Genomic DNA, 25,833 nt, shown 5'->3' with positions numbered 1-25,833 from the left:
AAACATAAAATAAAATTCTTCATTGCCATTTGACATTGTCTTAAAAACCAACCCATTACATCAAATCCAAAATAAAGTTTCAAATGTTTTTCCCAAAAGACACCCAACATGGGTTTTCATTTCGTGACAAAATAAAATAAAATACTGAAATCAGAACCAAACACTAATCACTATCCCAACAAGAAACATCAACACCACAATCAGTAATAGCCCAACAAGCACATAATATGCGGTCATCGCACGACATGCCACTTGTCTAGCAGTACTAGCAGTGTCAGCAGTCTCCATCGAATGCTGAAACAGGATTTCTATTCCTGTCAAGACTTTATCCAAAACTTCCCGATGCCCAGCCATCACATCGAGACTGTGATGTAGGCCCGCTGCTATCGACTGCAATCTCCAGGACTCATCCGGGGTCATAACTGGCTGTCTGATAGGTATCCCTATGACTTGTTGTGGTGAGGGTGCTCTCGGTCCTGCATCGCTGGGTCCTACCCCGCTAGGTCCTGCCGTGCCATGTCCTGCTGTGCTGGTGGGCATCCTTCCTAGAATGGGAACACTCTTCCTCGCCGTCCTCCGAATGCGAAGTCCATAAAGTGGTGGCTGTGGCAACACTGATGTAGGTGATGCCTCGTGTCGTTGACTCGGGGTGTTGTCATTGCTGATCTCCACCGAGTTCCCCGTATCTTCCGTATCCTCTGATGGGTCTTCTTCTACCGAGGCAGGGGGATTACGTCGAGGGATAATAGTGACGTAGACGGACTCATCGGCTGAGGCGGTAGCACGGGAAGATGACGATGTTGATATAGCGGACTGAGACATAGTTTCAATGAGATATGAAATAAATGACAATGCATGCCTATAATATGCAATGCTTACACACACCAAAATTAACCTTTTGAATTTTTTTTTGAAACAAAGTTTTCTCAAAAATTTTGTTGAACATATTCCCATTATAATTAGCTCAAGCTTTGTATAAATCTTTCCTTAATTAAACATAGGTGATCAGGCTATGTTTAATCGAGGTCCAATGATACAACTCCCGACCTAATTATACTAGTAATATGTTTGATGTAAAAAGAATTTCTTTGTATGTTTTAGTTATAGGTTGTGTTTTCTTAAAGAAAAACCGATGTTCTCTATAACTTTAGCTCTAATACCACTTCTGTCACACCCCGCTAAAGTGGAAACGCAAGGTATGACAGCGATAACGGTTTCATTGCAAAAGATAATAATACATCACCATAGCAGTATTTAAAAGTTTACAACCCATAGCTTCAAAAGAAACAAAATACAAGTTTTTCCAAAATAAGATTGTTCAAAGAAAACTCCACAAATAACTTCAACACGATGCAGCATGCTCTATGATGATGAATATTTATATCCACTTACTAATTATTTCCTGAAAAAGCATGTAAAACGAGCGTCAACTATGAAAATAGTTGGTGAGTTCACAAGTTTATAAAATCGAGTTTGAAATAAGGCTTTTCGTAAATACAAGTACATTGCTTTAATGATAAACAAAGTTGATTGCTATTAATGAGTACAAGTTTATTGCTATAACGAGAATGAGTTTTTGTATGTGTATGACCAAACAATGAGTCTCAACCAAACCTATGACTGAAGCCCTATCGAGATCTATGCTTATCGTTCCATAGATGACTATGGTATCATGCACTCCATCGATTCGGGCGAGTGAGGAGTTGTCAATTCCTAATAGTGCTATCCATAATGACCATTGGCTCAAAGAGCTAATGGTTAGAGATAAGGGAAGGGCCTTAGTACGATAAGTTCTCATGTTTCGTGTTGCATATACATACATAAAGAAACATAGCAATACAATAGAAATCGTTTTTGATACAAATCAATTTAAATACAACATACAAATAATAGTTTTTCTGGACATGCTTTTTCACCCCAAAACATAAAACTGAAAATAGGGGAGTGCGTGAATACTCACAACGTTTCGAGTAGGTACAAGTTGTACATCGGAATGCACCAACGTCTTACTACCCGGATCCTACGACATCGAACACACACTAGTGAGTTTCCATGTCGACATCTAATGCTAATATACTAAATTCTACATATAGTGAAATGCCAATTTATGACTTAGTATTTGATTTTATATTAATTGGTTACACTTTTTCTGAAATAATGAAATTCTACAAATCGTGCGATTAATTACAACATTGGAATATAAATTTTCCAAATTTTTAAGTCCTTATTACAACATCAATTCACGAAAATAGCATTCAAAGGATAAAAATTCTCAAACTTTTTATTTAACTGCTATTACACAATACTAAGTTGGGAAAATTATAAAAATGGATTTCCAAGCTGTTTAATTATATTTTATGATTTTTGAGCATTTATTCCAATAAAAATTGAAATAAATAGAAAACAGTTTCCAAAATTACCCAAACTTTTTAATTAACTATTATTGTACAAAAATAGGCTGGGAAAAATATAAAAGATATTTTTCAGTGGGTATTTCTATTTTTCCTTGTTTTATTCTTTTAAATAATCATTAATTGAAGAAATAATATTAAACAGTTAAAATAAATTACCAAAAAATTTTGTAACATCATTTACAGTATAAATAACCTGAGAAAAATGCCAAAAGTGGTCTTCATATTGTATAATCCAGTTTTGGGTATTTATGTGAATTTAAGTGTAATTAACTTCAGAAATTAAGATAAAATAGTTTACAGTGAAGAAAAATCCTCAAATTTTTTATGTTGTGGTAGATTTTCATGAATTTTGGATAATCAGAACTATTTTTCCTATTTTTAAACCATTATAATTACCAAAAATTGGGAAAAATAGCAAGGTATGATGAAAAATGTTGAAATTATTTTTCTGAGTCATCCATCATACGTAAGGTATGCGAAAATTGTTAGATAAAATTTTCACACTCTCTAAATTGGTTTTGTGATTTATTATATCCTAACAAAAAGAAAATCGGAAATCATACCAAACAGCAACAAAAATTAATGAAATTTAGTGAGGGGTCATTATCCATCATAAGGGTCATCCATGAATTTGTTCCGGATTTATTGATCTCTGGAAGTATTTTATGTGATTTATGCCCTTGGTTTCTAGCAATAATTTAAATAAATCAAAGAAATAATCAAAGCTTTTGGTATTTTATAGATTATCACATGCATGTGAGGGCTTTCAAAAGGAAAAGTGTTCAAAATTTAATCAGAAGGGAACTACGGGTATTGAACCCAAACAAGTTAAGAAATGTTGCATGCAATGGTGCATGAGATATAAATGTGGCTGAAGTTCATGAATTTATGTAGCCCATTCAGTGGGGCTTTAAGCCACGAAATTTTAACCATCATTCACTGGACATGTTAAGTTTCTAAAGTATTTTTTCCCAGATATATGGTTGGGTGTAAGGCCATTGATGATGCAAGGCAAATATGGTGATCATAGAAAAAGAGCTGTTTGCGCAACCATTTTGTAAAAATTTCCAAAAATCGGATATTTAATATTTTACAGTGACACCAGTTGGGTTTGAAAGTTAACTCGTGGAAGTATCGAATACACAAAGAATATCATGATTTGGTTAAATAATGACCGAGATATGGTCGTTCAAAGCTGAATAAAGTAATCTGGCAGATTGCATGTTTGCTTTGAGTGCATCCTTAGGACATTTTGACAAGAACATCATGCATGCCTTTGATAAGATCCGATTTCTAGCACATGCATGGAGTGAATGAGCATCCAAGATGTACTAGAAGTGGTTTAAATGCTTTTGACCATGCTAGAACACAAAAGAAATGGAGAAGAAGATGTAATACTTGTTTTTGAAGTCACATGAACATATGTGCATCATTTTCATTCCTTGCATGGGTTTGATCCCGGATTTTCACCATTTCAAACACATGCATTGTGTTATGGTGAGAATCTACAAAGCACAAGGGAAAAATAAAGATCTCTAGCCATGGAAAGGCATAGAATCCGAAAAGAATAGAATCTAAGAAGAAGAGGTAGTAGAATCATGAAATTATGGGAGAAAATGTTGTTGTTTACCTTGGTTTTGATCTTGAGGGAAGTAAGAACACTTCAAAGTCTTCAAAATCTCGAAATTTGGCAGAGGAATGAGAGAAATTTCGTGAGTTAGAGAGAGAGAGAGAGAGAGAGGAAGAGAGTTTGTGGGTTAGAAGGGTGGAGTGTGAGAGAGTGAAGAGAGAAGAGGTAGAGTGAGGGAGAAGTTCTAATGATTGAGTTTTGGGAAGAGGGATCATGGGGAGGGGAGGATAGCAAGATTTTTGAGCGCATTAAAGCCTTCTCTCTCCTAAACTCAAATTTTATAAAATTCCCTCCAACATTTTTATAAAACCCCAAATTTTTATAAAAGTGTTTATTAGGCAATTCTTGATTTATTTAGAAATCTTGTTTTTAACTAATAAATTATGATTATTGCATGATAATTTAATTTCTATTTCATTGATTATAATCCATAATTTTATTAATAAAAATTTGATATTAGAAAGTTTATAGCCAAATTTTATAAAGTTTTTAAGCTTTAAGATTTATAAATTTGGATTTTGGGCTCTTTAGGGTTTTTGGAATATTGTTTGATGTTCATCGTCATAATGAAGTATAATTAGAATATTTTAATTTCTTTTTAGGGTTTTATACCATTTTTCAATTATAACAAAGCTTGAAAGTTTCATTCAAATTATAGCATTGGCATTTCCTATTGTAGTTAAGCAACTTACTAGAATCGTAAATGTCAAGTATATTAGTCCTAGGTCTTAGATGGATCCTAGTTTATGCAAGATTTTGACCTAATTTATACTACTAGGCCATGGCATGATGTGCATGAATGGTTATTATAAAAATGCATGAGTCCAAGAATGACCTGAATTGACATTTATCACACAACAAGATTTCCATTAGGAATCATTTCCCTCTGCCTCGCATAGATGGATTAATTGACCGGCCACAAGGAACAAATTACCTTTCGAAGATGGATCTGAGATCCTCGTATCACTAGTTATGAGTGTTAGAGAAGGATGTTCCGAGGACGACCTTCCGAACTCGATATGGATGATACAAGTATGTGGTGATACCTCCCGAATAAGACCAATGCACCCGTAGTATTCATGAACGTAATGAGTAGGGTATGCCGTCCCAATTAGGATCAGTTTGTCATCGTCCTTATAAATGACTTACTTATCTACGCTAGTAGTAAGAATGACAATGAAAACATTTACAACTGACCTTAGGAAACCTTTGGAATTCAATGTGGGAGACCGCGTTCTTTTGAAAGTCTCACCCTGGAAAGGCTTGATACACATCGGAAAGCGTGGAAAGCTAAATCCAAGATACATAGGGCCTTTCAATATTCTTGTTAGAACCAGACCTGTAACTTACGCACTTAACCTACCCGCGAACCCAACAACGTACGTTCTACGTCCCACTCCTCGAAACTTGAATAAGTACCTTGTCCGTCAGGACTCTTGAAATCCCACTCGACGGGATAGAGATCAACGACAACTGCAATTTCGTGAAAGTATCGTAGTAACCATGGACCTAGAGATCAAGCGGACGAAACAAAACCGTATCCTGATAAGTGAAGGTTCGATGGAACGCCAAGCGAGGACCTGAATTCACTTGGGAACGAGAGGATCAGATAACACTAAAATGTCCTAATATTTTTACTTAGTTGCTTAATACTCTAATTTCGGGATGAAATTCCTTCTAACGAGGGGATGATGTGACAACCCTAAATTTATATTATGAACAATCATTCACTTCAATAGAAGTCGGAATTGTTTCTGCTTACTGTTAAGCATCTTGGAGTCAGTTTGAGTGTTTTAAAGCTTAGTACTTCAAGAAATAACAGGAGAGAGGATGCCCTAGGTTCATTGTGCATCATTTTCACAAAAAATCCAAGAGTTGGGAGTTTTCGGCCCAAATAGTGTTTGGACCGAAAACCCCCATGGGTATATATATGACACTTAGCCATATTTGTCACTTTTTCACTCTTCCAAGAACAAGTCTCGAAATCCTCTCAACTATCATCCGATTTTCCTTCTTGATTCTAAAAAATGTAAGTGTTTCTTACCCTACCTAGTTGATACCTTCCATTACTTAGTGATCTTACATGATTTCATCCATGAAATCATTCCATTTATGTAGATCTTCAAGTATTCTTAGTTTCACCAAGAACACCAAGAACTCATACTTGTGTTTTGGCTGAAAACCAACTCTAAAAGCTTCCTAATTGTAAGTATCACTTTCTTATACTTATTATATAGTTCAATCACATGTTTAAAGGCCTAGATATCTTCATGATCCAAGAAAAGAGGAGCTTTCGGTCAAGGGTATCTCCTTGGACCAAGAACCCTTCTTAGACAGTGAACCCCATGACTGAAAGATCATTTGGACCGAAAACCTACCATTTGGACCGAAAACTCTATTTGGTGACCATAAAACTCTTTTATGCAACCATTTGTGATTGTAACACTTCCTAATGAGAGTTTCCTGGACTTTAAAGGTGTTACCTTTCTTATTTAGTTATTTAAACACTAATTGTATACATATATGTGTCTTTATATGTTAAATAGGATCCGTATGTGTGCTCAAGCCTTCACTTGATACTTAGCATCCTATACCAACCGTTCAACCCAACCACTAACTGTAGGTGAGTTCATACCCCTTAATTAACCTTTTAAATGTTTTTAAATGCTTCTATGGGGGGGGGGGGGGGAATACTAGTTGAATCATGATAGTTATTATATCAATCATATGTGATTAATAACTAGCAAACTGTAGATTTACAACACTTTTAGCTGTTTTACTCAGTATACTACTTCAAAATGATTTCTCATAAAACGTTTGTATACTAAAACTCTTTATCAAATTGTATTACATACTATATCCATCCTTTCAAACTTTGTACATTTACGTTTTAAACAAATGATTTCTTATACTCCGAACTGTTCTTACTAATCTGCTCTTAAATCGTTTTACAACTGACATCAAGTCATCAGTTATTAGTTGCTAAACTTTTAAAAGGTTTTACAAAACTTCTTTTATACTTTTATATTGTCAAATTCATGCCTATATATGTATAGATATATAAGTAATGTTTAAAGGACTTAGGACTGCTAGCTCGCTTTAATTCCTTTGCCTTGTGTGGATGTGGCCTTAGAGTATCGGTTATTTGTCCGAATGTCATCTAAATATCAGTTATATATTAGGTATACATACGTAGACAAAAAGGTTCTATCAGTCAATTCAGTACCTTTGGGTAGAAAAGGCATACATTCGATTCTACACGTACATTACTAGTAACTATAATAGATATAGTTAGGAGACACAAATACATACTATACGAAGAGACACTAATACATACCATACAAACGAACACTAATACATACTATACAAAGAGACACTAATACATACTATATGAAGAGATATTAATACATACCATACAAAGAGACACTAATACATACTATACAAAGAGAAACGAATACATACCATACAAAGAGACACTAGTACATACTATACGAAGAGACGCTAATACATACCATACAAAGAGACACTAATACATACTATACGAAGAGACACTAATACATACTATACAAAGAGACACTAATACATACTATACTAAGAGGCACTAGTACATACTATATGAAGAGACCCTAATACATACTATACTAAGATACACAAGTATATACTATATGGAGAGACACTACTACATACTTCATGAAGTTATACTTCTACACACTCATGAACTGACCATGCTACACTTGGCTGCTCGCAACAGAAGGTGAGTTCATCTACATAGGTTCTCGGTTATACTGTTCGGCGAGTTACCACGCCGTGTTTATCCTAAACAAATGGGTACTTCCCTAAGGAATATATTAGTTCCTTATTACCTTTACTTTATGAGTCATTCACATAAATGATGAGGTAGGATATATTTTGATATAAATATATTATTTCCCTATTAACTTTACTTTGTGAGACATTCACATAAATGATGAGGTAGGATATATTTTGATATAAATATATTATTTCCCTATTACCTTTACTTTGTGAGACATTCACATAAACGACGAGGTAGGATATATTTTGTTATAAATATATCATTTCCCTATTACATTTATTTTGTGATACATTCATTAAAACGAAGAGGTAGACTATATTCTTATAACAATAAGTCATACATGGGAAAAATCATCATTTTTACAATGAAGCACACTTACAAAACAGTTGGGTCTTGGTAGAAGACTACCTTTTTATACTAGTAAGAAATATTGGATTTTCAGGGATCCTTAAATACTTATACAGACTTTTCTCGAATAATTACAAGTCTTGCATTGCAGTTTTTACAAATCAATGACACTAAAATACTTATGAATTCACCAGCTTTATGCTGATAAAATCTTTCAAAATAACTTGTATTCTCAGGTTACCAATAGACAGGTACGAAGACCAGGTTTTGAGAAGACGGAGAAGTCAAGACTCGTCATTTATTTTGATTATTCATTATGTTGTTTTATTCTATGAAAGAACACACTTAGATTTAAAGTTATACTAATTAATGCAATGGATGATGTTGTTGCTTGCTTAATACTTTGCATCATTGCGATACTTTACATGACGTCCTCCGCTCCAGAACATTTTCACCGTTCTTGGTTTTGGGGTGTGACAACATGGGTTAAGAAAACCTCCAGACTAATCTATATATATATATATATATATATATATATATATATATATATATATATATATATATATATATATATATATATATCTTCTAGTAGATGTCTATTATGAAAAGCGTTCTTTCTTGAAATCTATTTTCTATATTTCATATTTAGAATATGAATTTAAAGTAAACAATATGCTTATTGATCTAATTATAACTACTTGTTAAAAAGGTTTAATCATGGTCAATGTCATGAGTATGATAAGGACCATAGTAAATGGCATGAGTGTGGTAAAATCCTTTTATAACAAGTCTTGCTTTAAATTTGTATGATTATATATGCAAAATATTCTTTTTAGAAGAGTAACTTACTCCTTCTAGCCTTTATATAGAGAGAATTTTCAATCAAGACCTCACTTGATTTTCATACATGGATTACATCTCATGTTCATGACTCTAAGTCATTAATCAGATTCGAGATCTAACATAGAATCTTGGTATTTGATGGATTTTCTAGAAACCATGATACATGGATTACTTAGTGAAAATATCATTAGGAATCTTTTATATATAAATAATATTTATATATCTCAAATAAACTACATTATTTTCCTTCAAGGATACCTTTCTTGGAGTTGGAATATGTGAATCTCATTTATATAATAAAGATAACAATGTCAAAGGTGAGTTTAATTTAATAAAAGTTTAAGTAAAAAGTATTTTGCATATAGAACTTGTTATTTATAAAGCATTGATATTTACTTTATAATTCCTCTTTAAGAGATCTAGTCTCATAAAAAGAATTCTAATAATTTACGAATATGAGGACAATCGTTATGAAAAACGATTTAAGCAAATAGTCAATCATTCATAAATTAACTGAGAAATATATTTAGACAAGCTAAATTAAAACATACATTGTTCCAAAACAAACATTGTTTTATATTACAAGTACATTATGTTCCAAGCATAATAAACTAGACTCCGAGAGTGTAGTTCCAACTTGATTGTGATCAGCTGGTTACTCTTCTATAAATATCTACAAACCATTTACAAATATTAGATTAACATTGAAGTACCAAGTACCTAAGTGTCATATGAAAAATATGAGTTCTATCCAGTAGATACCTGAAGTACTAGTCTCTTCTAGACTTTCTTTCCAGATAAGAGAAGTAGTTCCTCTTCCAGTGTCTAGTTTCTCCACAGTAGAAACAAGATCCATCTATGTGGGCCTTATTAGATTTCTTAGGCTTAAAGGTATTCAGTCCATAAAACATGGGCCTCTTAGATCACACAAGGTGACTCTCTTTGGCCTTGTATGATTCCTAGTTTGATGTTAGAAACATCTTTAGCATCACAATGATGGCTTTACTAGGTATCATGTTCAGGCTTATTGCTCAAAGCATATAGTTTAGGACTTGGACCTTTAAGTGTATACAATTTCATAACTCTCACGAGATTGTATCTTAAGACATGAACCCATTCATTGAAGTTGTATATGTTGATTGTTATTGTTTCATTAAGTCATGACAATTTCATGGTAATGAGAATGGATTATTTAACTACAAAATTTTAACAAAATTCATTTAATATTTTCAATATTTAAAGTCTTTAATAATTAATACCCATTTAGTTTCCAAAAAACATTAATTATCAAAGTCTAGGATCTAAGTTGCAAAAGAAATAAATGGTTAGGTATCCTTTATCCCATCCACTTTAATCAACGCGACATATATCGATTATTAATTATATCTTACTATATAATTCTTAGATTTATGGGATCGCTAATAACAAATTTAATTAGACATTTTTGAACCCATCTATGCCTCAGAATTCTCTTGCTTAGGTATCCTTTCACACAAATTTTTTTCGATCAAATCATCCAATTTTAAAAACATGCGTAATCGGCCTATAACTTGGTTATAGAAATTGTAACGCCCGCAGATTTGGGATAGTCATTTTAGAGACGATAAGAGTCAAAAAAAAGAATTTTCGATAGAGGATTATTTTTAATAAATAATTATAACTAAGTTTTAGTGTATGTCACAAGGTTTCCGTTCATATAAAGAATGCTGAAATCCGAGTTACAATGAAGAAGTTATGCTTGTCGAAGTTTCGCAACAAAACTGGCATGACACTGGGAATCATAAAAAGTGAGTTTATGATATATTACTTTTTAGCCTTAGGGTTCTAAATGAAAATTGTATAGTACGTCTCCGTCTTCGCGTGCAGATAAAGAACTTCAAAAACCGAGTTCGTATGCAAAATTTCTGACCTTCCGAAGATGTAGATGTCTGAGGGCTTGACACAAAGCGGAAACCCTAGCCGCCTCAATTCCACGATGTGGAAATTAAGTCCACGACGTGGAACTAGTCAAAGACACTAATCGAGACTAGAAAAATACGTGCTAAGCCTATGGGACTGATGTGTTAAGATCCTATGACGTGGACATGAAATCCACGATGTGGAAAAGTCATTCGGACACCTTTTGAAGCCAGAACGCAGATGGCAAGCCAACAAAGTGATTCAACTATTTTCCACGACGTAGACATCAAATCCAAGACGCGGAGATGTTTTGGGTAGCCTATTAATAGCAAGTTCGACCCTTGCTCTTCTAACACCAAACCTTCTTTCCTCTATGTCGTTTGCTGAAGGCGTTCCATGTTTTAAGCCTTACGATCACGAACCGCTGATTGTTTCTAGTTAGATTCTATCAACTCACGCTACTAATGTGAGTGCATGGTTACTTTCATCTTACACATAGATATGAATTATTTTATATAAATTACGTGCTATGTGTGCATATTATGTGTATACTTGCTATCCATGCTGGATGAATGATTTTATACATGTTTTAAATGATTTAAACTGTATATGTATTTTATATCTACAAAATATGTTGGGTAAAAGATGGGTAGAATGGAGATGTAATAAGTGATGAGCAATGAAATATGAGATGAATGATGAGTGATGATATATGAGTGGTAAAAGATAGTGAGAAGCGATGAGCCAAGGATTGGCCCCGTCATCTAGCAGAGTATGGATGACAACCACAGGTGTTGTGAACGATATGTTCACCGATGTACTCTAAAAACCCATTGACATGTATTGCGTGTGGACTCTTGAAAATAATACTGTCAATAAATGAGGTTAACCTTGGTAGCTATGGACTTAGCGTCTGTTATATAAACCATGGCAATGATGGACTTCGTGCCTATTTCTTAGGAAAATCCTTAGGAATAAACAATGAGCAATAGAAGATTCATACGAAATATAATTAAGAATAAAGAAGATAATGGGGATGGGTAATTGGGATAATTGTTTGATGATGAAACATAATAACTTTATTATTATGGGTTGAAAACCCTATGTACTCACCAGGTTTCCCAACCTGACCCACTCAGTTTATTTGTATCACAGGTATCGATACGAAGCTACACTACACTGAGAGATTAAAAGAGATGTAAATCACTAGTGTAAATGAACGTAAGGTCTGTTTATGCTTATATTTTTGCATTGAAAATGACATCCCCAAGTTTTAGTATAAACAAAATACATTTCTTCGGAAATGCTTTGATAATATATTTATCATGTTTTCTGGGAACAAATTCCGCAATATATTTCTTTAAAAATATACTTTGATTTTCAAATAAAGCATAAACAAATCAGTCTTTCTGGCCGTAAAATGGGGATGACATAGTTGATATAAAAGCATTAATTTAAACGAACTAGGAGTAAGGATTTATTTCTCGACTTAAACTTAGAATGCTAAGCGACGATTGTGAGATGAGTGTCTAATATATTTTAGGTAGTACACCTAAATTGACACACACACTAGCTTACTTTTGGATTAGATGCCTAAATTGATTTTATGTGCTATATGATTTATGTTATAGCATCATATACTTTATAATACTATTATTTTATCGGATCCATGGTCTATTGCCGACCGGATCTGAAAATTTTATGTGTTCAGATTTCTAAACGTTTAATTACGATATTAGAACTGGCATGTAAATTTTATGTGTTCAGATTTCTTAATTCTCTTCACTACACACCGAACGTCTGATTTGGTGTATAGATCAAAATGGAAAATACCCGAAGTGGAGTTGGAAATGCCAATGTAAATGGCAATCAACAGCCTCAACCCCATGTGATTTAGCAAGTACCTGTAGTTGCAGCTGCACCTGAGCCAATCACAATGGATGGAGTACAAGCCATGATTTAGGCTATGATGGCCGAACGGAGGGAAGAGATGAGGCAATTGTTGCAAGAAAATAGGGATGAACCTACAATGTCTATTGAATAGCCCGAGCTGAATGATGGACAGTCGGAGGAAGGAAACTACAGTAGGACTGTTGGTCAAGCTGAACAGCCAATGGTTAGAAGGAATATCTAAGACAGAGGAAACGATGGTTGGGGATGCAAATACAAGCATTTCATGGCATCCAAACCACCGTGTCTTTTTGGAATTCCAACACCGGTGGAAGTTATGGACTGGATCTCTGAGATGGAGACAATGTTTGAGAGTTGCGAATGTAGCAACAGACAGAAGACCACCCTCGCGGTTCCCCTGTTAAAGTCTGGAGTACTAAGCTAGTGGAAGCTATTAGCTAATGTGATGCCAAATGGAGAGGTTAACAAGATGTCTTGGGAAGACTTGTTAGTGCAATTGAAGATGCAATACTGCTTTGAGTAGGATCTACTGGAGATCAACAACGCGTTTTAGAACCTAAAGAAAGGAAGAATGAACATTACCAATTATGCTGCATGTTTTATGGAGAAGATGAAGCTTGTTCCATACCTAGTTCTAACTTAACTCTCCAAGGTCAAAAAGTTTTCCAATGGATTACCAATGGACTTTGTTCTAATGGTGCAGCAAGCAACCACTTTGAAAGCCGCCATCTAGGCAGCCAAGAATGTTGAGACCCAAATTAAGAGAAAAGGATTTGGAGAAAGATGAAGTTGGCGAAAAGAGGAAATTTGAAGGATCTTCGAGGCCTAACGAGAAGAGATAATTTGCAAAGAAGTTCAAAGGAGGAGGAGGTGAAGCAAGATGGTGCGATAAGTGCAAGAAGAAACACTCGGGAAAATGTGGTGAAGAGGTGATATGTTTCAAGTGTGGAAAGTCTGGGCACTACGCCAACGAGTGAAAATTCAACAAGAAGGTATGTTTCGGATGTAACAAAGAAGGGCATATTTCTAGAGATTGCCCAAAGAAAAGCGAAGCAGCAAGGCCAAATGCACCGCCAAAGCCAATGGGATTCCACATGATCCTCGATGAAGCAGATAACAATTTGAGGAATCAAGGATTAGGAATTCATAAAGATATGAAGTAGTTGTAGTAACATGTGGTGTAGCCTATTAGAGGCATAGTATAGGGTGAAGTTGAAGCCTATGTAATCGTTTCAAGAAATAATATAAACCTTGGTTTTTGTTATCTGATGTGTTAAATGACTATGTGAAATTCTTTAATGGTGACTCGGAAAACTTCAAGAAAATACTTAGGACAAGTATGAGTAGGTGTGAATGGTAGTAGAGGCCTATACTACCGAAAGCACAAGACTCGCACTTGGATCAGGGAAGGTCGCCAGTTTACCAAGAAGCTAGTAATTGATTCCGTTTTTTTCAAGTATGTCGTTACCATCGTTTCGGTGATGACTAAGAAGATGATTGTTATTCTGACGTTAGTGGTCATATCAAATCGAGTCCGAATAAGACAATTAAGTTACATGGTTTAGAAAACCAAGTTCGATGTAGCATCCAACTTAAGCCCGAAGATTGAAGTGAAAGATAATAAAAGTGATCAATAGAAGTATCACGATCACCGTTAAAGTAAAGAAGGTTGTAGCTAGAAGTGATACATTCTAGAATGTGATTATGTCACATTAGAACATGAAGGAAGATATATTCCATTCTGGAATTTGACTCTAAAATAAATGAGTCTAAGCATTGCATCATATGTTGAGAGGTCATTAGAATATGACCCGTCGGTCTGTTATGGTAATGAAAGGAAATAACTTATCTTAAGCCCGTTAAGAAGAAGAAGGAGTTTCTAATGAGAATCGAGATTGTAACTCGAAGGTTACAATTGAAAGTCCAACATAGTACGAGGAGTAGATGCAAGATTGCGCATCGTCTGCAGTCAAGAAGTACGAGAGTTAGATACTCATTCGATGGAACATAGAAGTTACATTTATTACCTAGGATGTAAAGATAATTGTAACAACGCAAATTTTTCAAATAAAATTTTCATTTAAAATAAAGTGATTTCATTCAACTAATTATAATTATTCCAAGTTTCATATCAAAATACAATTATAAAACCCCCAAGATCTCAAATAACAGCAGTGTGCATGCATCACGCCGGCGCCTTCCCACGGTCCTCGCTAGTACCTGAAACACATACGTAACAACTTGTAAGCATAAATGCTTAGTGAGTTCCCCAGTATACGACTTACACATATACGCCTTTCCAGGCCCTGACCTTCCGGTCCACAACACATCGCCTTCCGGCCCATAACATATTGCCTTCCGGCCCATAACATATTGCCTTCCGGCCCATAACATATTTGATGGGTTTTGAGCATTCTAACACTTCCTAAGTGTACATGCAACCCTAATAACCTTGGATCTATGTTTGTCTAATTATCATGCAAAATTGAATTCCAAGGTTATATTCCTATCTAGCATACATGGGGAACAATTTTAACTTGAACGATAGATAGAATAACTTACCTTGTTGTTGTTTGTGTTCCTTGAAACCTTGTGAGCCTAGCACCCCAAGTGTGATGCCTCAAATGCTTCACACAACACCAAATGCTCTTGGAAGAACTTATGAGAGAACACACACTTCTCAAAATCGGCCAAGCCCTCTTGTTTCTTAGTGTAGCCGATTTTAGGTGGAGAACATGTTATTTATATAGTGTTGACACATCTAGGGTTAAACCCTAATGTGTCATGAGTCTTCATTTCCATGACCCATGGGTTTGTAACTCCCATGGAGCATTCATGGAGCATCCTATGGGTGGAACCCAACTTGATGGTCCATGGAGCCTTTTAGCCCACTATACAAGATATGGATGATTTACATAATCAACCCATATATTTAATTAGTTATCTTTTGATCACATAATTAATTCTAAATTAATTCTTGATCAAACTAATCAAATAATATTATTAATATATTAGAACTTATAATATATTAATAATCTCCAAGTGTTATTTCTCTCATTTAGTCTATCCAATTGCATGGTGCCATGCAACCCAAATGGACCATGCCGGGTCGGGTCAAGTACATACCAGAAATAGTTATGGACTTAGACACCTTATCCAACAGTCTCCCACTTGGATAAGTCTAATAACTATTACTGCAAGTATGACTTCAGGAACCGATCGGCAATCGTAGCTCTTTTCAAGGTTTCTCGAAACTGAGAAGATGATGGTACGCCATTTAAGATAAGTGATCATATAATCCTCTGTTCTAGATATCAGTCGGACAAATACATGGAACAATGTCTTACTTATTGTCCAACAATTTGTTTCCCGATTTCCAATTTGTTTGACAAAGAACTTCATTGAACACATCAATTTAGTTCTGACCGGGCCCGGTACATAGGTCAAAACAAAATCATCGAGGGGCCCAGATATCAGCTTTTAATCCAAGAAGGAACAGATAAACTTCGACTCATATGTTTGTTCTACTACTCATTGAATTACACACAAGAGCGCGATTTTATAACATCGAGTTACCAATGCGTTTTTCGTACAATTAATGCATAACCAACTTGTAAGTAACAAATCATATCTCTAGGTTTAAAGACTTATATGATATTACCGTCTCACGATCACTCGAGATATAATTCCATGAAGTGATTCCAGTGAGCGTGGGTTGAGTCCAATGCTCAGAACTTATGAGCACTCATGATTGTTGTAGCCTTGTCCAAGACCTCTACAATCAAACATGACAGTCTTGATTCATACCTACTTCCGACATATGACCGACTGTGGAGGTTTGAATAATATGTTATACCAAACAAAATTATTCTGGAAGTCAAAACATGCAAAAGAAATATAGTAAACGATCGACAAGAGATAGTAACACTTTACTCATAAATAAAACACTTTTATGTTGGATAAGGTGTCTAAGTCCATAACTATTTCTGGTATGTACTTGACCCGACCCGGCATGGTCCATTTGGGTTGCATGGCACCATGCAATTGGATAAACTAAATGAGAGAAATAACGCTTGGAGATTATTAATATATTATAAGTTCTAATATATTAATAATATTATTTGATTAGTTTGATCAAGAATTAATTTAGAATTAATTAAGTGATCAAAAGATAACTAATTAAATATATGGGTTGATTAAGTAAATCATCCATATCTTGTATAGTGGGCTAAAAGGCTCCATGGATCATCAAGTTGGGTTTCACCCATAGGATGCTCCATGGATGCTCCATGGGAGTTACAAACCCATGGGTCATGGAAATGAAGAGTCATGACACATTAGGGTTTAACCCTAGATGTGTCAACACTATATAAGAAGCATAATCTCCACCAAAATTGGTTGCACACAAAGAAAAGAGGGCTTGGCCGATTTGAAGAAGTGAGTATACTCTCATAAGTTCTTCCAAGAGCATTTGGTGTTGTGTGAAGCATTTGAGGCATCACCACTTGAGGTGCTAGGCTCACAAGGTTTCAAGGAACACAAGCAACAACAAGGTAAGTTATTCTATCTATACTTTATGTTAAAATTGTTCCCCATGTATGCTAGATAGGATATAACCTTGGAATTCAACTTTGCATGACAAATTAGACAAACATAGATCCAAGGTTATTAGGGTTGCATGTACACTTAGGAAGTGTTAGAATGCTCAAAACCCATCAGTGGTATCAGAGCCTAGGCTTGTTTGCTCTTATTTGTTCTTAAAAGTTGAAAACAGAATCGAAAAATTGCTGTCTGCGATCGGACTCGCCGAGTCCATAGGGGGGACTCGTCGAGTCCATGTGTATCTTCAACCAACTCGGCGAGTCATGTTCATGCACTCGGCGAGTAGGGTCGAATGAGTGCAGAATTTCGATTCAGTTGCTGGAAAATGAATTAGAAACATTACCCTAAACTGTTTTAGTAATTGTAAACTTGTTTTTGGTGGTGTAATGTTTTGCTAATTCATTTACAACAACTAGTTATCAAAATTACAAAGTTTTATGTAATTTTTGATTATGTTCATATTCATGTTCTTGTTCTTATGATGTTTTAGATGATCATAGGAATTATTTGTAACCTATTTGGTAGTTTAATTCTTGATCATAATGTGTTTTAATGGAGTCCATAACTTATCCTTAAGTTATGGAAAACCAAGAGTCACTTGAGTTAAAAACCATTAAGAAAACACAAGAGTTATAAAAATGAAGAGTCTTCATTTTATGACTCTATTAAACTCATAAGTTACAAGAAATGAAAAGTTTTGAAAGTTACAAAACTTGCCCTCAAGTTTTGGAACAAGTAAAGTTAAGTTAAAACTTTAGTTCCAACCCCTAGAATTTTAAAAGTTAAAATTCAACCCTTATACTTATATTATGATAATTTAATAATTATATATATATGTATAAGAACAAGTCGTCTTACCGCTAGTACGCCTCATTCACGAAGCCGGTCAATAAGGTGGGTATAAGGTTGTTGCCTATAAAATGGTGACTTAATGGGTGTATATTCTCACCAACCGCTTGCTTGACTGGTGGAGGGTCGTTAGCCGAACGGGTAAGACAAGGACTTATAAATTCTCATTCAAAGTATGATGAATATATAAAGTAACTAAACATTTTATTAAATTCCCAATCTTAGTTACTTTAGGAAAAATGTGAATAAGGTGCTAATCCATGAAATTACACTTTACACTTTGTCTGAGTCGTTGGTGGAGCGTGTGTGGTTAACCGGCACACTAACTTGGACTTAACAAGGTAGGTAAAGGGTGACTTAAAAGTTTATTATAGTATCGGTGGAGCGTGTGTGGTTTACCGGCACATCGATTGAGTGATAAACTTTAAAGTTACCAAGTGATTTGCATGGTTACTTCACACCTCGTTTTGTGATCCTCGGCATCCCAGTCACAAAACCTGGAGGGCACTCCCGAGATCGAAACATGCCTTTGAAAAGTTCATTGGATCTCAAAGAATCTAGGAATTTCTAAAACCAATAAAAAACTAAATATTTAATATTTCGGTTTTCGTGGTGGAAATTGGTGAATCGTCATTCACCTACCTTTCAAATATGGTATAGCTTAGATTACAGCATACCTCTTCTAAGTTATATTATATTGTGATTGGATCCTAGCCTTAATATTACATTTGGGTGTTTTATTAAGGACTCTCTTAAATCTAAACTAAACTTGTTCTTCTTTTCAGATGTCTTCAACTAATGCTTCTGGCTCGAATCCTAATGGCTCCTTTACTCTTATGAGTCTGTGTGGGAAAGTCACCTTTGATGGGTCCAACTTCAATAAGTGGATCAGAAACATCAGGATGATTACTCGCTACGAGGACAAAGAATATGTCCTCGACAAGGAGCTTAAGGAAATTGACGAGTCCACTGCAACTCCCCAGGAGATCGCTGACTTTCATACTCATGAAAGAGATGCAACCAAGGTGGCTTGCATCATGTTAGCCACCATGACAGCTGAACTCCAAAAGTCTTACGAAGACTTCTACCCTTATGAAATGCACCAAGATTTGATGGAAAGATACCATCAAAGTGCACGACAAGAGAGGTACGAAGTCATCTGCTCCATGATAACAACCATGATGAAGGACGGAGAGTCCGTCACGAGCCACATGCAGAAAATGCAAAGGTATGTGGATCGGTTGCTGAAGCTCAATGTGAACTTCCCTGAGGAGCTTGCAATAGATATCATTTTGCACTCCTTACCATCGTGCTATGATCAATTCCGCATGACATATCACATGAACAAGGAAGAAGTCACTCTCAGCAAACTTCAAGGACTTCTCAAGACCGCAGAAACAGGTCTTAAGGGGAAGTCGGTTGCTATCACTCCTACTCCAGAAACAAATCCGGTCTTGGCAATCGGGCAGAGTCGAGGGAGGAAGAGAAAGAGATCTTCAAAGGGTACCAAGGCTCGGACCCTTGATGGCTCTTCTTCAAGTGGAACCAAGAAAGGTTTCATTACTCCTTCTTCTGACCCAAAAGAGGTGGAATGCTTCTATTGCCACGAGAAAGCTCATTGGAAGCGGAACTGCCCAAAGTACCAGCAAGATGTAAAGGATGGGAAAGTCAAACCCAACCATGCAGGTATTTACACTATCATTTCTAATAACTCACCCCATTCGAAATCTTGGGTCCTTGATACAGGTTGCGGAATTCATATTTGCTGTGACTTGTAGGGACTAGGAAGAAGTGAGAATGTGGAGCAAGGAAGAATAAACTTAATCATGGGGAATAGGAAAGTTACACCTGTCACCAAGATTGGAGTTTATACTTTATCGCTAAGTAGTGGGTTAAATTTAGATTTGAATAAATGTTGTTATTCGCCAGAAATGGCAAGAAATATTATTTCCTTTCATGCATTGTACAAACAAGGTTTCACCTTTTCGTTTGATAATGAAGTTGGTTCGATTAATGCTTTCTTTAATAATGTACTTTATTTTAAAGCATTACCTTGTGATGGTGTGTATGAAGCTGTATCTATTGTAGATAACTTAGGAAATAATGTTTTGTGTATTGATTCTACTAATAATAATAACTTGGATAAAGCATCGCTATGGCATTGTCGTCTTGGACATATAAGCAAGAAACGCATAGGCCAACTCCAAAAGGATGGAGTCTTGGAGTCGTTTGACCTAAAGTCAAATGATAGTTGCGAATCATGCTTACTTGGAAAAATGACAAAGTCACCCTTCACAGGCTCATGTGAAAGGGGTGAAGGTTTGTTGGACCTTATACACACGGATGTGTGTGGACCATTCAAACATGCCACTAGAGATGCTAATCGTTATTATTTGACTTTTACCGATGATTACAGTAGATATGGATATGTCTACTTAATCAAGCATAAGTCAGAGACTTTCGAGAAGTTTAAGGAATTTAAACAGGAAGTCGAGAATCAATTGGGCAGGAACATTAAGATGCTTCGATCCGATCGAGGTGGTGAGTATCTTAGTTCAGAGTTCCTCGACTATCTAAAGGAATGTGGGATTGTCTCACAATTGACACCTCCCAGGACACCGCAGTTGAATGGTGTGGCTGAGAGGCGTAATCGAACCTTGTTGGACATGGTTCGTTCCATGATGAGTCGAGCTTCGCTACCAATCTCATTCTGGGGGTATGCCTTAGAGACTGCCACCCATATCCTTAATCTAGTCCCTACAAAGAAAGTTGCCAAAACTCCTCACGAGATGTGGACTGGTAAAGTACCTAAACTAGACCACATCAAGATTTGGGGATGCGAGGCTTTCGTGAGACGCAAGACTCATGATAAGCTCGAACCCCGAAGCGATAGGTGTATTTTCATCGGCTACCCACAGCAATCCTTTGGTTACCTCTTCTACAGACCTAGTGACAACGTGGTCTTTGTAGCAAGAAAAGGAGTCTTTCGAGAGAAAGAGTTAATAAGCCAAGGAGACAGTGGGAGGCAAGTTGATCTTGAAGAAATTCAAGAGTCAAGTGGTGAAGGAACTTCAAACTCTAGCCCTCAACTTGAGGAGGAAACTCCTGTTGAGCCAATTGACGAATCTGTACCTCTGAGGCATTCCACGAGAGTTAGGAGTGCACCTGAGCATTACTATGGATTCCATATTACTGCAGAAGGTGAGACACTTATTAGTGATGAGACACTAGTAAGTCATGATGACCCTAACAGCTACGAGGAAGCCATGGCAGGCCCCGAGTCTGCTAAATGGAAAGAGGCTATGGATAGCGAGATACAATCCATGTATGACAATCAAGTTTGGAACTTGGTTGAGAATGTACCAGGTCGAAAGACTGTAGGGTGCAAATGGGTCTTCAAAAAGAAGACCGACATGGATGGTAAAGTACACACTTATAAGGCTAGGCTGGTTGCAAAGGGCTTCTCTCAAATTCCTGGAGTGGACTATGATGAGACCTTTTCTCCAGTAGCCAAGATTAAGTCTATTCGGGTTCTGTTAGCCATAGCCGCATTTCATGACTATGAAATTTGGCAAATGGATGTCAAAATCGCTTTCCTTAATGGAAAGTTGGCTGAAGATGTTTACATGAGTCAGCCAGAGGGTTTTGTCAGTAACGAGTACCCTAATAGAGTGTGTAAGCTTGAGAAATCCATTTATGGATTAAAGCAAGCACCTCGCAGATGGAATCTTTGCTTTGATGAAAAGGTCAAGGAATTTGGCTTTTCTAGGAGTGAAGATGAATCTTGTGTATATGTCAAGGCTAGTGGGAGTATAGTTAGCTTTTTGGTATTGTATGTGGATGACATACTACTCATAGGAAACGACATTCCAACCTTGCAGGAAGTAAAGTCCTGGCTTGGAAAGTGTTTCGCTATGAAGGACCTTGGTGAAGCTGCCTATATTCTGGGGATAAGAATTTTGAGAGATCGGAGTAAAAGACTAATTGGACTTAGTCAAAGTACCTACTTGGAGAAGATTCTGAAGAGATTCAGAATGCAAGACTCCAAGAAAGGAGAGTTGCCCATCCAGAGTAGCGCCAAGTTGAGTAAGACACAAAGCCCTAGCACTGAGGCTGAGATAGCAGAAATGAGTCGAGTACCTTATGCTTCGGCTGTAGGTTCGATCATGTATGCTATGACGTGTACTCGACCTGATGTAGCCTTTGCCTTGAGCATGGTTAGCAGGTTTCAGGGGAACCCTGGCAAGGCACACTGGACTGCGGTAAAGAATATTCTCAAGTACCTACGAAGGACTAAGGACTGGGTCCTTATCCTCGGTGGGAGTGATGACTTGAGAGTTGTAGGGTATAGTGATGCTAGCTTCCAGACTGATAGGGATAACTTCCGCTCTCAGTCGGGCTGGGTCTTTACCCTAAATGGAGGAGCAATTTCTTGGAAGAGTTCCAAGCAAGAGACAGTGGCAGATTCTACTTGTGAATCGGAGTATATTGCAGCTAGCGAAGTGGCAAAGGAGGCGTTATGGCTGAGAAACTTCATTGGAGACCTTGGAGTTGTACCAGCTATTAAAGAGCCGATGGAAATTTTCTGTGATAGTGAAAGTGCTGTTGCCTTAGCCAAGGAACCAAGGGATCACGGGAGATCCAGACACATCGACAGAAAATACCATTTCACCAGACATCGGATCGAAGAAGGACTCCTCGTGGCAAAGAGGGTATCATCGGATGAGAACCCAGCAGATCCCCTCACGAAGGGACTGACTCGGGTTAAGCATCTCCAGCATGCTCGGAGCATAGGACTGAAGGATGATATTAGATTTAGTAGTTAGATAATCTTGAAATTTGTAAAGTGTAATTGACATTTGATGATGAATAAAAGTGTTTTATTTATGAGTAAAGTGTTGCTATCTCTTGTCGATCGTTTACTATATTTCTTTTGCATGTTTTGACTTCCAGAATAATTTTGTTTGGTATAACATATTATTCAAACCTCCACAGTCGGTCATATGTCGGAAGTAGGTATGAATCAAGACTGTCATGTTTGATTTTAGAGGTCTGGGACAAGGCTACAACAATCATGAGTGCTCATAAGTTCTGAGCATTGGACACAACCCACGCTCACTGGAATCACTTCATGGAATTATATCTCGAGTGATCGTGAGACGGTAATATCATATAAGTCTTTAAACCTAGAGATATGATTTGTTACTTACAAGTTGGTTATGCATTAATTGTACGAAAAACGCATTGGTAACTCGATGTTATAAAATCGTGCTCTTATGTGTAATTCAATGAGTAGTAGAACAAACATATGAGTCGAAGTTTATCTGTTCCTTCTTGGATTAGAAGCTGATATCTGGGCCCCTCGATGATTTTGTTTTGACCTATGTACCGGGCCCGGTCAGAACTAGATTGATGTGTTCAATAAAGTTCTTTGTCAAACAAATCGGAAATCGGGAAACAAATGTTGGACAATAAGTAAGACATTGTTCCATGTATTTGTCCGACTGATATCTAGAACAGAGGATTATATGATCACTTATCTTAAATGGCGTACCATCGTCTTCTCAAGTTTCGAGAAACCTTGTAAAGAGCTACGATTGCCGATCGGTTCCTGAAGTCATACTTGCAGTAATAGTTACTAGACTTATCCAAGTGGGAGACTGTTGGATAAGGTGTCTAAGTCCATAACTATTTCTGGTATGTACTTGACCCGACCCGGCATGGTCCATTTGGGTTGCATGGCACCATGCAATTGGATAAACTAAATGAGAGAAATAACGCTTGGAGATTATTAATATATTATAAGTTCTAATATATTAATAATATTATTTGATTAGTTTGATCAAGAATTAATTTAGAATTAATTAAGTGATCAAAAGATAACTAATTAAATATATGGGTTGATTAAGTAAATCATCCATATCTTGTATAGTGGGCTAAAAGGCTCCATGGATCATCAAGTTGGGTTTCACCCATAGGATGCTCCATGGGAGTTACAAACCCATGGGTCATGGAAATGAAGAGTCATGACACATTAGGGTTTAACCCTAGATGTGTCAACACTATATAAGAAGCATAATCTCCACCAAAATCGGTTGCACACAAAGAAAAGAGGGCTTGGCCGATTTGAAGAAGTGAGTATACTCTCATAAGTTCTTCCAAGAGCATTTGGTGTTGTGTGAAGCATTTGAGGCATCACCACTTGAGGTGCTAGGCTCACAAGGTTTCAAGGAACACAAGCAACAACAAGGTAAGTTATTCTATCTATACTTTATGTTAAAATTGTTCCCCATGTATGCTAGATAGGATATAACCTTGGAATTCAACTTTGCATGACAAATTAGACAAACATAGATCCAAGGTTATTAGGGTTGCATGTACACTTAGGAAGTGTTAGAATGCTCAAAACCCATCATTTTATTCATCATCAAATGTCAATTACAATTTACAAATTTCGAGGTTATCTAACTACTAAATCTAATATCATCCTTTAGCCCTATGCTCCGAGCATGCTGGAGATGCTTAACCCGAGTCAGTCCCTTCGTGAGGGGATCTGCCGGATTCTCATCTGATGATACCCTCTTTGCCACGAGGAGTCCTTCTTCGATCCGATGTTTGTTGAAATGGTATTTTCTGTCGATGTGTCTGGATCTCCCGTGATCCCTTGGTTCCTTGGCTAAGGCAATAGCACTTTCACTATCACAGAAAGTTTCCATTGGCTCTTTAATAGCTGGTACAACTCCAAGGTCCCCAATGAAGTTCCTCAACCATAACGCCTCCTTTGCCGCCTCGCTAGCTGAAATATACTCTGATTCACAAGTAGAATCTGCCACTGTCTCTTGCTTGGAACTCTTCCAAGAAATTGCTCCTCCATTTAGGGTAAAGACCCAGCCCGACTGAGAGCGGAAGTTATCCCTATCAGTCTGGAAGCTAGCATCACTATACCCTACAACTCTCAAGTCATCACTCCCACCGAGGGTAAGGACCAAGTCCTTAGTCCTTCGTAGGTACTTGAGAATATTCTTTACCGCAGTCCAGTGTGCCTTGCCAGGGTTCCCCTGAAACCTGCTAACCATGCTCAGGGCAAAAGCTACATCAGGTCGAGTACACGTCATAGCATACATGATCGATCCTACAGCCGAAGCATAAGGTACTCGACTCATTTGTGCTATCTCAGCCTCAGTGCTAGGGCTTTGTGTCTTACTCAGTTTGGCGTTACTCTGGATGGGCAACTCTCCTTTCTTGGAGTCTTGCATTTTGAATCTCTTCAGAACCTTCTCCAAGTAGGTACTTTGACTAAGTCCAATTAGTCTTTTACTCCGATCTCTCAAGATCCTTATCCCCAAAATATAGGCAGCTTCACCAAGGTCCTTCATAGCGAAACACTTTCCAAGCCAGGACTTTACTTCCTGCAGGGTTGGAATGTCGTTTCCTATGAGTGGTATGTCATCCACATACAATACCAAAAAGCTAACTATACTCCCACTAGCCTTGACATATACACAAGATTCATCTTCACTCCT

Source organism: Lactuca saligna, chromosome 3 (assembly GCF_052625555.1).
Source record: "Lactuca saligna cultivar CGN05327 chromosome 3, ASM5262555v1, whole genome shotgun sequence".
NCBI lineage: Eukaryota > Viridiplantae > Streptophyta > Magnoliopsida > Asterales > Asteraceae > Lactuca > Lactuca saligna.
Note: the sequence above shows the minus strand (reverse complement) of the source record.